Source organism: Durio zibethinus, chromosome 7, assembly GCF_047325235.1.
Source record: "Durio zibethinus cultivar Kanyao isolate XHJ-2024 chromosome 7, ASM4732523v1, whole genome shotgun sequence".
Lineage (NCBI taxonomy): Eukaryota > Viridiplantae > Streptophyta > Magnoliopsida > Malvales > Malvaceae > Durio > Durio zibethinus.
The window spans coordinates 12,033,381-12,048,281 of record NC_143168.1 but is presented as its reverse complement, the minus strand read 5'-3'; positions in this window follow the sequence as shown (position 1 = coordinate 12,048,281).

The following is a 14,901-nucleotide window of genomic DNA, read 5'->3' as shown; positions in this document are numbered from 1 at the left end:
AATTTTAATAATAAATAATTTCAATATTCTTTAATAATAAATAATTTTTAATATTTTAATTATTATATTAATATTATTTGAAAAAAATGGATTTTTTAGAAAACAATCAAATATCAAAAAATATTTTTCATTAAATGATCTAAATAATAGAAAATCTCTTTCAATTTAAAAAATGTAAACATTTTTCAAAAATTATTTTTCAAAAGTTATTTTTCATGAAACAAATGAAGCCAAGTTTATTTTACATTTTCAAAGTCTTTAGCCAAGCCTATTCAGTTTGCCCTTGAAAGTTCTAATAAACATAATCACAATTAAAAAAATAAAATATTAAAAAGTACTTTTATATTAATGTTTAGTTTTTTTAAATATATTTTATAATTAAATTTAAATAAAAAATACTAATAAAATAATAACTCAAGTCGAGCCTAAATTTAAAATTCATATCTAAGGTTCGATTTGAGTCGAGCTTGACCTGTGCAAACAAATTTAAGTTTTAGATAAATTTTAAAATTTTTTTGAAATCTCTTTAATATTTTTAAAATGCGTTTGATTTAGGGGAAAATAAGATTTGTGGCAAGAATTTTACTTTTCATAATTTGATTTTTTATTTTGGTTTATGGAATGTGATTTCTAAGATTTTTTAAAATTTCTAATTGTGTCATAAAAAGAGAGAATATATGAAGAATAAAAAACTCTTTTCTTTTTTAGTTTTTTTAGATTCAAGAGGAAAAATGAAAATTTTTTGTCATTTGCCTTCATTTGACTGCATTTTCAAACTATATTATCCTTTTTTGTTTCTTTAAATTTTAAAAATAAATGTGATTTTTGTTATTTATAGTTTCAACCTTGTTGCTACTTAGTAACAAAATTAAAATAAAGCATAAAATATCTTTAATTAATATTATTACATATAAAATCTAAAATACATTTACTTAATATTAAAATATAGAGATAATTAGAATAGCAATTAGGATTATAAGATTATCTTTATTGAAAATATGAAAAAAATTCAACAAAGATAACGTATTATTTATGTGTCACGTGTTATTCATATGTTAGTGTTATAAGTATCATGTGTTATTCACATATTATTAAGAAAAATATAGTAAAAGACTTTATTAAATAATTTTACATTCCTTTAAACCAAACACAAAAATCTTAAAATTTTTAAGTCAACAAAACTGAGGAATCACATATTCCCCTTCAATATCACTTTTTCTCTTGAAATATAAGAATCCATAAACCAAACGCTCCTTTATTAATTCATAAAACTTTTTTTTTCCTTTTTAGATATGTTGCACATCTATCTGTAAATGAATATGTCAATACTTCCAAACCTTTTACTTTAGTTTTTCTTTAAGTCTTAATCTTTGAATTGTTTCATTTAAGTTCCAAACTTTTTTAAATGGTTTTATTTTGGTTTTTTTTTTTTTTTTGTTATTGTAGCTTATGTGGCATGACAAGTGATTTTTTTTTTTTGTATTTGAGGTTGTTAATATTTGAATTCTAGCCCCTAAAATTAAGAGTCCAATATTCTACCAATAGCACACATAATTGTTGAAAACATGTGGATATTTCCTTGACATAATATAGTGTTGCATATATTATCAAAGAAATGTTTTCTAAAGATTTTTAAAGTGAAAACATTGTTTTACAATCATTTAATATGCATGTGTATTGAAAAAAAATGATATTTTAAACATATGAAAAATCATTAGAATGAAATAAGAATGGAGTAGCTAACTACTCTATTAACTATTATGCAAGAGCAGCTGATTGCACTAATAACTAGCCCTGAGCAGTTGATTGCCTTAGGACTTGGTTAAGATCTGGGACATTTTGTTTAGAAAAGCAATCAACTATCATTGACAAGAAATCGATTACTCTTCCCAGATTGCCCTTAGGCAATCCATTATCCAAGACTTCTATAATCTTCATCACGAACTTTGTATCTTGATGATTATCATCCATTTCTATTTTTAGTTGCATTTTTTGTTCAAGCCTTAGTCAATCCTAATATGAAACCTTAAAAGAACAAAACATGACTCGAAGCCTTGTTACAAATGAAACTTTCCTTAAAGCTTGTTTCGTCCCTACTAGTTATAGTATGCAAAAGTCATATAATCGAAATGCTTCCAAGATACAATGAAGCCTTATTTGATTTCTCATTGCATTTGTGATATCAAATCACTAAACACCCTTTGATGAAAATGAAAACATCAAGTTTTAAACATTAATTTCTGCAAAAATAATATAAAAAAATCATATAGACACCCAAATTTGTCTAGGGTTGTAACTGTTTGTGTTTTTTAAATGTTGAAAAAAAAGTTTAAGGTGATTGAGTTTATCTGAGATTTTGTTTTTTTTTATTATAAAGTTAGGGTTGAAATCAAAGTCTAAAGTTTAATCTAAAAAGAAGTTGAAACTCTTTTTGGTTTAGGGATCTCATAATTTAAACCATATAAATACCCCATCAGATTCAACATAAAAGAGAACAGAAAAAAGAGCAAAGATATACACAGCAAAAAAACACATAAAAATAGTAAAAAAAGGGAAAAAAAATTAAAAGTTTTTTTATAGTCTTTTATGGTGTTTTGGGTTTGGATAATTAGGATTTTCTTTTGAGAGTTTTGTGTTAGAAAAAGGAGTTGATAAGAAACATAAAAAGGAGACATTCAACAAAAAATTTTGCCAGAAAATTTTTTAAAGTTTTCGAAAATTTTCTAAGAAACAAGAAAGAAGACAAGGTAATTTCTATTTTTTTCTTCTTTATTTGTATATTTATTTATGTTACTTAGTTGTTTCTCTTTCTTCTTTATTTAAAAAAAATTTATAATAAATATCTTTCTTCTTTATTTAAAAGAAATTTTTATAATAAATTTTCAATCCTACCAAATGATTGGAGAATTTTTTTTTTAAATTATGAATTTTACTAAATGATTGGAGAATTTCATAATGGATTTTAAGAAAAAATAAAATAAATTTTAATCCTACCAAACGATTGAAGGATTTAAATTTTTGTTAAATTTTATCAAACTATTAGAGGATTTGACCTTTTTTTTTAATTTTTCAAAAAAAGATTTTCAGCAAAAAATCCCACCAAACGATTGAGGGATATGCATTGATATAAAATCTTACCAAATGATTGAAGGATTTTATTGATTGATTTAAAAAAAATGATTTCTTAAAAATTATGTTAATGAATCTGATGACAAACCTCTTCAGAGGGACACAAGTTTTTATGAATACTCTTGAGGTGAGGGAATTGTTTTAAATTTCTAATGAACAATTGAAGTAATTTTAAGAACAATTTTCAATATTAAATTTATTAGGTAAATTACAAACACATTTTAAGGCTTAGATAATATGAAATCAAATTGGTATTATTATTTGATGGACGTTGTAAGGGTGCTATAACTTTCTTCACACGTAACCATTCTCTTGGATCTAGTCTTGGTTTCATTGACATAAAATCTACATTTTAAAGATACCTAAATTAAGCTTGAGATGTTTCTTTAAAAATGAACATATTCAATTAGGTGGCCAATTGCACCTAATCAAAAAAGATTAGTGGTGACTTTTAAAGTCAAGTCTAGTTATAAGTTAACAGATTTATACATTATGACAGTTTGATGACTTCACTTAGGAGAAAGAGAGTCAGGCCAGCAAATGACTTCATATTATCCAAGCCTACTTTATTAAATTTACAAGCTTTTTTTCTCCTTTGTGTTTTATTTTCATGTTATATATTATCATTCATGTGCATGCGTATAGCATGAGCTCTACACCCAAGCTCTGTCATTTAGGAAAAAGTTAAGTACCTACATTTTTGTGAGATTTCATGTCTTTGAATGGGTTAGCGAAATACTTTTACTTAAATTGAACCTTTTCCGTTTATAGCCTATAATGAGCGAGAATTTGGGTGCCCTACTAGTCTGTGAACGACAATGATGTAAAGAATAGTTTGGGAACCTTTAGAATTAACCCAAAACACATATAGTTAACTTTATCAGCTTAACCTATAGATAGAGCCATGTCTTCTTCACATTTTAGAATTGACCTAGAGTTTAACATCATATTCTATGCTATCATATTATTATATTTTGTGCTAACATATTTTTTCTTATATTGCATTAACTAACTAGTTTTTTTCTTTATTCTTCTTCTTATATATTCATAAAACATGCATATAAACTGTATAACATATTTGCCCTGAAGATATTTCCATTAAAAAGTTTTCATGGAACCTACAAAACATCTAGTTTGTGTTTCTTCTATGTTTGCCAAATGCGAGTTACCTAATGAGTTGAAGATTGAATCAGAGAATATCCAATAGAAGAAAAGAGATTGTCTATCACTTGCTTATGTTTCTACATTACCTAAAGAAGTTCAATTGCTCTTTAAACAAAATGATTTGCAAGATTTAACAGCTATATGGAAAAACATGAGCTTGTAAAGACAACAAGCTTTTTGTCAAAAATTTGATCATATTGCACATCTCTTGTTAGTGAAAGTGGATAGTCACTTATAAAGGTAATGGTGTAGTTTTGGGACCCTTCTTATCATTGTTTTATCTTTGATGAAGTGGATATAGTGCCAACCATAGAAGAGTATTCGATTTTGGTAAGTATGCATCTCCAACATCCAAATAAAATTTATGTGAAGTTAACTCATACATAGAGCATCTTGTGACCCAATTAGTGAGGCAATGATCAAGGTAGATGACATGGTTAAGGAGGCTGAAGCTCTTAAGGAAGTAATCACCCCAACAGAAAAGCATGGACAACATTTGTTGAACTTTATTGGGGAAACCAAAGACCAATATGAACAAGTCAAACATCTTTTCAAATTAAGAATAATAGATTCTATGTAAATGGACTTTTGTGGAATAAATGAAAGTGTATTTTTGTTAAAAATTCTACTAAAAGCAAATATCATATCTTATGCATTATATCTCATACATTGCATTCATAATAATTTTTTATTTTTCACACTAAGTCATAAACAAGTCCCCTAATTAACAATTATGGTACTTAAGATTCAAGGATAGCTTTACCATAAAAAAATCCCATTCACCACAATATAACACTAGAACTCGAGCAAGACAGATGGAAAAAGAAAACTTCAATTGTTTTGACAAGATTACAAAGGCCCAAAAATAGCTCACAGGGGAGTTGGTAAAAATTTTGAAAGCTCTGAATAAGTTGAATAAAGAAAAAGGGGTGGAAGAAGTTTCAAGTCAACCAGAGCATCTTGTATAGTATGTAATTAATCCTCTGTACCTTCTAAGATTTAGCCCTTATCAAAGCCAACCTTTTCAAAGGGCACAAGCAAATTTCCTCAGGACCTATCCATGGGCTAAGAAAGGAATACAATCACTGTTGCCCAAAGTCAGTCCCAAAGTTATGTTAATCTAGTATTTGAAGAGAAAGCCTTAGAACCAATCTAGATCTTCGATCTATATGATCCAAAAGAAAAGGAGAAGTTAAAGTTAAAAGTGGTCGAGTCAATGAAGGGTTTAAAAGCTGATCAAAAGATGAATAGGCTCGAAAAAAATTTGTGAGCGGTGGAAAGAATTAGTTTCTACAATTCAATGGATGCTGTTGGGTTCTATTTAGTCCTATTTATTATTATTCCTAAAAAATTCAAAGTTTTAGAGTTTGAAAAGTATAATGGTACAAAGTGTCCAATAACTCATGTTACTATGTACTGTCAAAAAATAGTTATCTATACTAGTGATAAAAAACTCTTGACGCACGTATTCCAAGATAATCTTACTAGTTATACGATGAAATGGTATGTTCAGCTGGATCGATCTCGCATTCACACCTAACAAAAGTTAGTCCACGACTTTATCAGTCAATACCAACACATAATAGATCTAGTTTTTGATCATTTTTTTTTGTAAAATATTGACAATAAGGTGATTGAGTCATTCAAAGAATATGCCCAAAGATGGAGGGATATGGTTGTTCAAGTTCAGTCACCTTTAACTAAGAAAAACTATGATGCTTTTTGTAAGTACTTTAAAATTTTCCTATTATAAAAAGATGATAGAAAATGCAATAAAAAATTTCATCGACATGGTGATCTTAAGTGAAATTATTAAGAATGCCATAAAAAAAGGCAAGTTGGAAGAAGGAGAATTTTTCACTAAAAAAACATCTAAGAAAAAAAAGATTAAAGCTCAGACTATAAACTTTGAAAGGCAACAGTTTAGTAACTATCAATATCCATCACCAGTCTACCCCACATATTACCTCACTATAAATAACACCATATTTTAGCCATATCAGCCAACTCCACAACCATCATACCCTTCCACATATCAACTATCTTTTAGACTATAAACTCATAGTATGGTCCTAACCCCTAACCTCATGTCAGACCTTTAATCCATCTTACTAATCCAACAAGTGGTTTGTGAGAGTCACAAAATATTGAAAAAATTTTACCTTTGACTTTATCCCTATGACCTATATAGAGTTACATCGAAAAGTCTACAATAACCACCTAATCGCCCCTATTTGTCTGGAACCACTTAAGCCCTTTTATCCTAAGTGGTACAATCCTACAGCTTATTATGATTACCATTATAAGAATGTTAGTCATTTTATTGAGAATTGCACTGCTCTAAAGCATAAGGTGCAATATTTGATTAAAGATTGAATGATTAACTTTGATACAAGTAGAGTAACAACACAAAATGTTAGTGACAATCCATTACCTAATCACAGTGTAAATGCTTTGAGTAAGGATTGAGAGTGTTACGTAAAGAAAAAAATGAAAAAAATTAAGACTCATCTCAATTAGCTATTTGATGCTTTATCTGAAACTGATATGATACAACTGGTAGACCTATATACTTATCATGGAATATGTGTGCTAGATAATAAATACAAACACCATAATGAGGTTTATGGTTACTCCACTGAAACTTATGAACAGTTTTGTTAGGAAATATAAAAGCTTATTGATTTTTACCAGATTGGGCTTTATAAAGAGAAAAAGATTTCAAGAAATACCGAAGTGTCTATGACTGACAAACCATTAAAGTTGGTTTCAAAACCAATAACAATCTACTGTGAGGAGAAACCAAAGTTAATAATAAATAAGCTCTTGCTCAAACCGATAACTTTTAAGGTCTCCACCCTGTTCCCATACAAAGATGACAAAGTTATGTTATAGAAATATGGTTGTGATGTGGTAGATCAAGGGCAAAAGGAGATTACACCTAAGACTGATGTTGCCAACATAACCCAAAATGAAAAATGTTACATTTCAAAGATGCTAAAAAAAGCTAAGAAGGAAAAGGCATATGTAGGAGAAAAACATAATGAATCGAAGGTAGTGCCTAAAAAAAATGATAAAAGCCAATGACTGAAAAAGTGATTTGTGAGTTTTTTAAGCTGGTGAAGCATAGTGAGTACTCTATGGTTGAACAACTAAACAAAATGTCAACTTAAATTTTGCTACTATCATTGTTGTCGAATTCTAAACCACATCGGAATGCTTTGCTGAAAGTATTAAACCAAGCATATGTGACCTATAATGTGTCAAAGGAATATGTGAATAATTTGTTAAAAATTTAATGGTGCCACATTATATAGCTTTTAGTGATAACGAGATTCTTTCAAAAAAAAAGAAAAGTACTAAAGCTTTTTATATCATTATCAAGTGTAAAAGCCATATCATAGCCAATGACCTTATCGACAATGGCTATGCTATTAATGTTATGCCTATGTTAACTTTGGCAAGGCTAGCAATTGAGTTGTAACATATGAAGAGTAGCCATATGGTTGTACGTGCTTTTGATGGTAATAAGCACAATGTCCTAAAAGATATTAAAATGCCTTTGCAGATTGGGCTATGCACTTTTAATGTTAAATTTCAAGTAATTTTTATTTCCTCATCCTATAACTACCTGTTAGGAAGTCCATGGATCTAAACAATAGGTGCTATCCCATTTTCTTACACTAAAAAGTCAAATTCAATATAAAAGGCCAGCTGATCATTGTGTTTGAAGAATAGGACATATTGGTAACCCAACCTATAAATACCTTACAAGTAGAAGCTATTGAAGAGGTATTAGAATACTTCTATCGATCCTTTAAGTTTATCAATTATATGGGTGAAAGATCTAAGATAAACCAACCTTATTTCATAACATAATGGTGAATCAAATTTTCAACAAAGGCTGGTATCCTGAAGTGGGGTTGGGTAAAAATTTACAAAGAATAAAAGAGACTCTGATGATAGTTGACAACAGTGAGAGGCTAGGTTTAGGCTATGAAATAAAAGGCTGAGAGACAAAAAGAGACAAATGAACATAATGAAAAATAGGATGATGAAACTTAGAGGTTATGAACCAGAAGCTATGCCAACGGTTATTCCACACCTTATGATACATTTAGGCCTTAAAGGTTTATGTATCTAGATTTGGGTAAAAATTTGGAAGAGAAGCCAAAATTAAACATGGAGAATGCATTTGCTAAATTGGCCATTTATGCAATTGGAGATGAAAAGGGGTATGAACATGAAGTGTAAGCCCGTCTTTGTCCATTAGGTTATGAGTTGAACAATTGAAGCATCATTGAAATGCCTACTATCCTTAAAACTTTTTCAATGTAATTGTACATCCCAACAGCTTATGTATAAAAGCATTAAGATGATCTTTTATGTATAGGTCATTTATCTATTATTATTTCAATAAAGATTAGGAATGATGCATTTTCATTCATTTATTCTATTACTCTTATTTTTTATTTTTCCAATACATCTTGGTAACATATCTAATTTCATTCAATTTTAGGTCCTTAAATGAACATAAGGCTAATCATGATAACGATTAAGGGATTAATTTTAAAATTTTGATTAACACTGATGAACTTGATAATAAAGATGATTCTGAGGAATATGTATTACCTCCAGACCTAATGAGATTAAATGAGCAAGAAAATAAACCAATTAAGTCTCATTAGGAGATAATTGAATTGGTGAACTTAAAAAATGAGGAGAATAAGAAAAAAGTTAAGGTCGGTACATCACTTTCATCGATAGATAGGTAAAGATTGAAATATTTGCATTAAGAATTCATAGATCTATTTGCTTAGTCTAATCAGACTATGCTTGAGCTTAGTACAAAAATAGTGAAACATAAATTGCCCTTAAAGCAAGAATGTAAACCAATCCAATAGAAACTAAGGTGAATAAAACTTGAGATGCTTCTAAAAATTAAAAAAGAGGTGAAAAAGTAGTTTAATGTAGGTTTCCTGCAAGTGACCAAGTATCCAGTATGGGTAGCTAACATAGTACCTATCCCTAAGAAAGATAAGAAGGTTCGAATATGTGTGGATTATCGTGACTTGAAAAGGGCTAGCCCAAAGGATAACTTTTCTTTGCCTCATATTGACATGCTAGTGGACAACACGACTAGAGATTCTATGTTTTCTTTCATGGATAGGTTCTCAGGATATAACCAAATAAAAATGGCTTAAGATGATAAGGAAAATACCACTTTCGTGATCATGTGAGGTACATTTTGCTACAAAATTATGTCTTTTGGTTTAAAGAATGCTAAGGTAACTTATCAAAGAGCTATGGTGACACCCTTTCATGACATGATACACAACAAGATTAAAGTGTATGTAGATGACATGATTATGAAATCTCGTGAAAGATAAGATCATGTCACCATCTTCAAAAAGTTGTTTGAGAGGTTGAAAAAAATTTAACTTAATTTAAACCCAGTTAAATGTACATTTGAGGCTAAGTCAGAGAAGTTGTTAGGCTTCGTAGTTAGTGAAAGAGGGATTATAATTGATCCAGATAAAATTAAAGTTATTCAAAATTTATCACCTTCAAGCGTATCGAAAGAAGTTTGAGATTTTTTGGATAGATTGAACTATAATTTTTGGTTCATTTTTCAGCTCATTTATAAGTGTGATCCTATTTTTAAGCTTTTTTGTAAGAATAACCCTAGTGAATGGAACCAAAAATGCCATGATGCTTTTAATAAAGTTAAATAGTACTTGTCAAATCTTTAGTATTTGTGTCATATGCTTCAGGGAAACATTTGATTTTATATTTGACAGTGTGCGAGAAATTGATAAGGCGTGTGTTAGGACAACAAGATGAGTCTAGCAAAAAAAACTATCTACTATCTGAGTAAAAAGTTCACAGAATACGAGTCAAAGTATTCTTCTTTGAAAAAAATGTATTGTGCATTAGCTTGGATAGTCAAAAGACTTAGACAGTATATACTCTATCATATCATTTAGCTTATAACAAAATTGGATCCAATCAAATATATTTTTGGGAAGCCTTCATTGTTTGAAAAAATTATGAGATGGTAAATCATACTCTCAGAATATGACATCTTATATGTGAGCCCAAAGGTAATCAAAAGAAGTGCCATAACCGAGTTTCTCTTAGATTCTACTATTGAAGATTATGAGCCAATGAGGTTAGAGTTTTCAAATGAAGATTTGATGGTTGTTTCCCAACTTGAGGAGGAAAGGCATGATAAAAAGTCTTGGAGAATATACTTTGATGGAGCTACCAATGCCTTGGGGCACTGGGTTGAGACAATTTTGATCTCTCATAAAGAATGATATTATCCTATAACGGCAAGGTTAAGTTTTAATTACACTAATAACATCACTGAATATGAGGCTTGTATCTTGGATTTACAAGCTATTATAGAGAGAAAGATTAGAGTATTGTAAGTGTTTAGGGACTTAGCTCTAGTCATATATCAGTTGAGAGGAGAATGGGGGACGAGAGTTCAAAACTCATCCTATATCAATAATATATCTTAGAATTGATCTAACAGTTTGAAGATATCCAGTTTGAGCATTTACCTCGTGAAGAGAATCGGATTGCTGATACTTTGGCTACTCTAGCAATAATGATTTGAATTAATGATAAGATCGATATTCAACCCATCAAACTAGATGTTAAGGATAAGCTAGCTCATTATTCTAATGTAGAAGAAGAAGAGGATGGGAAGCCATGGTATTATGATATCTTGTAGTACATTAAAAATAAAAAATTCTCCGACCAAGCAATTGAAAATGATAAAAGAGTCATCATGAGACTAGCTATGAGTTTTTTCCTAGATGGTGATGTTTTGTATAATAAAAGTCATGATCAAGTATTATTGAGATGTGTAAATGTGGCTAAGGTAAAAAAGATTATTGAAAAAGTGCATGATAGAATATGTGGGGCACATGCAAATGGCCATATGATGGCCAGAAAATGTCATAATTGCCAGATTTATGTCGAAAAGATTCATGCTCCACCTATAGCTTTACATATATTGGCACCACCTTGGTCGTTCTCCATGTAGGGCATGAATGTCATTAGTCTTATTACTTTGAAGACCTCTAATGGGCATAGGTTCATTTTTATGATGATAGATTATTTCATGAAATGGGTAGAAACAATTTCATTTATAAGTGTGAGATGATCTGTGGTCTGTAAGTTCATAAAGAAAAAAATTATTTGTAGAGCTATACTTTCAAAAATAATCATTTTAGATAATGCTAAAAATTTAAACAGTAAAATGATGAAGGAAATAAGTGCCTAATACAAGATTAAACATCCTAATTTGGTGTTACATCGCTCAAAGATAAATGGGATAGTTGAGGTAGCAAACAAGAATATAAAAAGAATATTTAAGAATATGATCGAAACTTATAAAAACTTTATGAAAAGTTACCATTTGCTCTAGATGCTTGTCGGATATCAGTGCGTACCTTTATTAGAGCAACCCCATTTTTTTTTTTTTTGGTTTATAGGATGAAAGTTGAATTACCAGTGAAAGTGAAAGTTCCATCCTTGAGAGTTTTAAAGGAAGTTAGATTGGAAGAGACTGAATAGATTCAAAAGCACTATGAGTAGTTAAATTTCACTAAAGAGAAGAGATTAACAGCATTGTGACATGGTTAGCTATACTAGAGAAAAATGATGAGAGCTTATGATAAAAAAGTCCGACCTTGTTGTTTTCGAAAAGAATAGTTGGTTTTGAAAAGAATTCTCTCAAGTCAGCATGATAATAGAAAAAAATAGACTTTGAATTAAGAGGGACCATATGTGGTAAAAAGAATTTTTTCGAGTGGAGCATTAATATTAACGGAGATGATTTACCAATCTTATAAATTTTGATGCTATGAATAAATACTATGCTTAAAAAAATAAAAAATAAAAAATAAAAAAAAGAGGACTCAAATAAAAAACTTAAAAAGGTGATTTGAGTCAAAAAGGGGTTCATCTAAGTTGAAAACCTAAAAGAGTAGCTTAGATGAAGAGGATACAACATCAAATTTTGGGATCTCACCAACATGAAAGCTAGCATGTTCCAATAAGCTTTATGTTGTTAGGTGCATCAAGTGGTTGAGTTTTCGAAAAGACTTCAAGAAGTGTTATCATGATGATATTATTGTTTATTTTAGGCATTGTTATCCTAATAACCTATCTTTGTAACCTTTCCTCTTTCAATGGCCAAAGTTGTTTTATCATTTTTTCTAAATAAGAGATATTTCATTTTATTCCTTATGTCTCTCTTTTAATGAATATATTTCATTTATTCCCAATCCATTCATGTTTTTTTCCTTTAAATATCTTGCAATGGAAGAAATGTGTGATTGAATTTTTACTTTTGAAAATTAAAATAATAATTGATAAATGAATAATAACATGAAAGATTATACATTACCTTGTAAAGATTGAGAGTGATAAAGGCAAATATGAATTGTTCAGGGCTTGGTAAGGATATTGTATTTGAAAATGGAAAAGAAAGATTTTTTTTTAAAGGAAGAAATATGGGTGCTAGCATTGAATGAGAGAGATGATTAGGAATTGAATCGGTTCAGTCTTATTGTTTGAAGCTTAAAGATGTCGACTTCCAAAAAAATGAGGCTTGAGAACTTGTGCACCATAATTAAAAAGATATTAATTATTCAAGATTGAGTTTATTCAAGATTTTTTTTTGGATTTTAAAGTTAAGGTTGAAATTAAAGTCTAAAGTTTAAACTAAAAAGAATTTGAAACTGTTTTTGGTTTAGGGATGTAGACATTCATTTTTCGGTAAGCTTCAAAATAGATAATAAATAAAAGATAAATAATAAATAAATAAAAGTAGAGTTTTAATCCTAGTAAAATGATAGGATTAGGACTTTAAATTTTGAAACTGGGATCAATAAGGATGGGTTTTTGAAAAAACAGGCATAAACAGATTAAAAGATAGGGGAAATTTGATTTTCAAATCCCATTTAACCTTGTACCTAGCCCTATATAAACCCTAGTAATCATAAGAACAGACATACAGAAAGAGAGAGAAAAAACGGGAGTAATCAGAATCAAATAGTTTTTCAATAAAAGGTTTTTGGGCGAATTCATGGTTTTTAATTGTTTTTTGGAGATTTTTCTAAGTTTTCTAGAAATTTTTAGAATCCGATGAAATTTTTGATGAAAATTTAAAATTTTCGATGACTTTCCAATGAAAAATCTAGTTTTCAGTTATAAACCTCATAAACCAATGATTTTTTCAACGACATTCAATGAAAAATGGCGATAAAAAATTGCCTAGAGGGAAAAATAAAAGAGAAGAGAAAGAGAAAGGGCATAGCATCTGAAGAAAAAGGAAAATTGGTGCCTTTTATAGTGCCTAGAAATGACACCATTTTGGGTTAAACGCAAGGAAGATTCACGCGTTTTCTTTTGATCTGACCTGACTCGTAGTGCCTTGACCCATTTACCTGCTATTGAGCCATCGAGTTGAGCTGCATTTTAAGTCATTTCAGTCGCGCTTGTCTCTGAAGCCGCATTCCATTCAAGTTCAGTCGAGCCGCACCTAGTTTTTTTATTTATTTGTTTATTTATTATTTATTTTTTATTATTAATTTTTTTGCTTATGTATTTGTTGATTAAATTAAAATCATTTATTTATTTAATTAAAACATTCTTTAATTTTTAATGATTTCATAAAAATAAAATTTTAAAAAATATTTTTGAGAAAAAGTTGAAAATATCAATTTTCTTTGAAAATAAAAAAAAATCAAAAAGCATTTTTAAGGAAAAGTTAAAAGCATCAATTTTTCTTGAAAATAAAAATTTTAAAAATATGTTTTTGAGAAAAAATTGAAAGTATCAATTTTTCCTGAAAATAAAAATTTTAAAAATATATTTTTGAGAAAAAAAATTAAAAGTATCAATTTTCCTTGAAAATAAAAGTTTCCTTCAAAAAGCATTTTTTTATAAAAGTTGAAAGTATCAATTTTTCTTGAAAATAAAAATTTAAAAATATATTTTTGAGAAAAAAAATTAAAAGTATCAATTTTTTTTGGAAATAAAAGTAAAAAAAAATGTTTTGAGAAAAAGTTAAAAGTATCAATTTTTCTTAAAAATAAAAACTTCAAAATATTTTTTGAGAAAAAGTTTGAAAGCATCAATTTTTCTAAAAAATAAAAATTCAAAAAAATATTTTTGAGGAAATGGTGAAAGTATCAATTTTTCTTAACAATAAAATTTTCAAAAAATATCTTTGAGAAAAAGTTGAAAGTAGTAATTTTTCTTGAAAATAAAATTTTAAAAAAAAATATTTCTGAGAAAAAGTTCAAAGGATTAATTTTTCTTGAAAATAAAAATTTCAAAATGTTTTAAGGAAATGTTAAAAGTATTAATTTTTCTTGTATAATGGCATGACTTTTTTTAAAAAATAAAACAAAATAATGAAAAAGATCCTTATCAAAGATTGAAGCATTATCTTTTTTTTTTTACCTTTTGTCTTTTTCATTTTTTAAAAAATTTTTAATGTTAAATAATTTGACGATAGAACCTTTACAAAAGAAACATTAGTTTTTTTGTATACTCTTAAGGTGAGAGAATTTTTTTAATTTT